General features: G+C 37.3%; 1 protein-coding gene across 3 annotated transcripts in view; it reads left to right on the forward strand.

Moving 5' to 3' along the window:
- Ppef1 (protein phosphatase with EF-hand domain 1) overlaps positions 1-3,121 on the forward strand; it is a 201,145-nt gene that overhangs the window by 69,994 nt on the left and 128,030 nt on the right. The window lies entirely within an intron of this gene.

Below are 3,121 nucleotides of genomic sequence, written 5' to 3' on the forward strand. Positions count from 1 at the left end.
GCCCACTACCACCAGATAGGAATGGGGGAGAAAGAAAAGAATAGCAAATGGAGTCCAAGGAGTTGGGACTCTTAACTCGTCTGCCCCCACCTCCTTGCCCACACACCCGCGTGCACACTCACATGCATGCACACACGCACACACACACACACACACCCGCAGTTCCTTCCTCTTCAATGTCTGCTCAGAAACTCCACTAATGTACTTTCTATCTCTACAGATTTATCTAATACAGATGTTTCAAGTAAATAGAATTGTACAATTTATGTGGCCTTTTGTGTCTGGCTTCTTTCATGTAGTAAAATGTTTTTTTCGAATTCATCCATGTTGTTGCATGTAGCAATACTTTGTTACTTTTTGTAACCCAATAGTATTACTTTATATGGATATGCTACATTTTATTTAAGGGATTATGTATTTACACCTACATTTGAAAATTCATGTGCAGTTATAATCATTAATTTGTATATGCTTATAAACTCAGAATGTTTTTGGATAAAATACTCCAGACATTTTTAATAGTAGCTGTTTCTGAGAATAAAGATTAGGGGACAGAGGTCTGGGAAAGAGGGAAAATTACTTTTTAGTATTGTATCCTTTTTTTCCCTTTTCTTTATTTTTTTCATTTATGTATTTGGCACAGGATCTCGCTATGCAGCTTGGACTCATAGTGATCCTCCTATTTTCAGCCTTCCCAGCACTGGGATTATAGTCGTGCACCACCAAGCCTGGACTCCGTTGCAGGCTCAGTGTGCCCCGGGAGCGGGGCTGGCACAGCATGTGGGACTGAGGATCAAACCCTGGTCCCTGTGCTTGCCAAAGCAGGCACTTAGTCTGTATTTTATCCCTTTTTAATATTACATTTTAATTTAACTAACATGTCATTTATTGATCTATAAACTACTTTTAAAAATTGAAATATCACTTGAAAGTAGCTTTTTCCTTCTCTTATACCTTTAAATGAACATGAATACTTTAAGTGGTTATTTAGTCTGAATATATTTGTAAATGTAAACACCAACAACTTCATTGACTATTTAGACTAATATTTTAGTTGTAAACATAATTATAATACAATTGAGAGATAGTTTTATATGCAAACACTAAATTAACAAAGTGATTTTAGCCAACCTAAAGAGAATCCAAAAAACTTACTTTAATATTAAGAATTTCCTATTGTTGCAAGATATTGTCAGTGAATATTCCTTAATTGAACTTTAAAAAACAAAACAAACTTTGCAGAGATAAATTATTCTAACAAGTCCTAAAAATGGACCTGAAAGGGTACAAAGACAAGTTAAGGGAACACTGAAGCCAGCATTGAGAATCAGTAATTAAATGTTCAAACTGAAATAAGCTAATAAATAATTTCTGATACTTGAAATTATACCCAGAGCCTCTGCTCTGAGCTGTATCCTTAGCCATTTTTAAAATTTTATCTGAGACAAGGCCTCTTCAGTTTGTAAGTTGCCCACGCTGGTGTCTTATTTGTGATCCTCCTGCCTGATCTCCCGCAGTGCTGGGATTCCAGGCGTGTACTACCTACCATTCCTAGCATAAAAGTGTTCTGCCCATTCCTTGACAATCTCCTTGAAGGAAAGTTCACATTCAAGTTTAGATTCAAGTTATGGGTTGAATAAATTTAGAATGTTTTTGTGGAGAAAAGACTTCACAATCCATTAGGTCTTGGATAACTGGACATGTGAGTCTTTCCTCACCAGTTAATACCTGGAAGCCCTTCTCTTTCCTTCCAAATCTCACATTGCTGCAAATCCTGTTTCCCATCTCTTTACAAAGATTATTTAATTATGAAAATTATTAAAACTTAAATAATATATTTTGAGGTCTTAGGCAGAAAATAGTTTTTATTTGTTTTGCTTTTTAAAGATGTATTTAGTACAGGGTCCATAGGATCTCACCATGTAGATTGGACTCATAGTGATCCTCCTGTTTGCAACCTCCCAAGTGCTCAAATTACAGGCATGTGTCACCATGTCCAGTCTCAATTGCTGTCTCAGTACGCCCTGGGGATGGGGCCAACACAACACTCTGGCGATCGAACCCCAGCTGCTGTGCTCTGCCTAAGCAGGTGCTTTAATCTGCTGAGCTATCTGGCTGGCCCTTAGAAAACAGTTTTAATAGCTCTGAAAATGGAAATTTTAGCACATTATGAGACACTGTTGGTCCAAAGGGTTTCACATGCCCTCCATCTGATACTGAGAGCAGTATCTGAACAATATGTAGGTATGATTTGCTCTGTCAGCCTTCAGTAATTCAGTAGTGTTCTCAATCATCATGGGAACAATAAAAATACAATTTGAGCCATATATTTGGAATTTGCTAGTAGTCATATTAAAAACACAGAAGAAAACCAGTCTAATCAACATGTAACTCAATGTACACAATATTATCATTTCTGTATGTAACCATATTAAGTTTACTGAGACATTTAACCTTTTTTCTTCGTATGAAGTCTAAAATCCAGCACAGATTTTGCACTTACCATACATCTCAGTTGAGATTAATTGCATTCCAAGTGACCAAGAGTCCCATGTGACTGGTGGTTGCCATACTGGGGAACAGAGTTATAAATGGTCCTGAACTTCAAAGTTGTATTAACATCTGTTAAATGTGTGTGGTAATTTCACTGTTGCTTTATTATATTTTAGGAGTATGTATTTGGGATGTTTTGTAATTTTAAAAGAGGGAGAAAGACATGTTTTCTTTTTAAAAAGCCCAGGAGAGAAAACAGTAAATTTTGACAAAACAATAATCTCATGAACACTATAATTGGAGGAGAGGAATGGGCGGGTCATAAATACAAGATAAGTCAAGTGTTTTATTTGGTTTTGGGTCACTTGTTGTAATTAGACTTTTATATAAATATGATTGCCATTCTAAGCAAATGTTGGAGTCACATCTGGAAGGCTGGATTCATGAGTTCTTGGGCTCTTGTCTGGCTGCTTTGTGAGACCTCTGAGCTCAGCAATGCCTACTTTCCATTCCAGGTGGCAGGACTCCCCAGTAAAAACAAACACCTCTCAGTCTCTGTCTTCTTTCTTTCTTCTTCTCCTCCCCCTTGTCCTCCTCTCCTCACCCCTCCTCCTCCCTTCTCTCCCCC

Source organism: Octodon degus, unplaced genomic scaffold, assembly GCF_000260255.1.
Source record: "Octodon degus isolate 3935 unplaced genomic scaffold, OctDeg1.0 scaffold00069, whole genome shotgun sequence".
Taxonomy (NCBI): Eukaryota; Metazoa; Chordata; class Mammalia; order Rodentia; family Octodontidae; genus Octodon; species Octodon degus.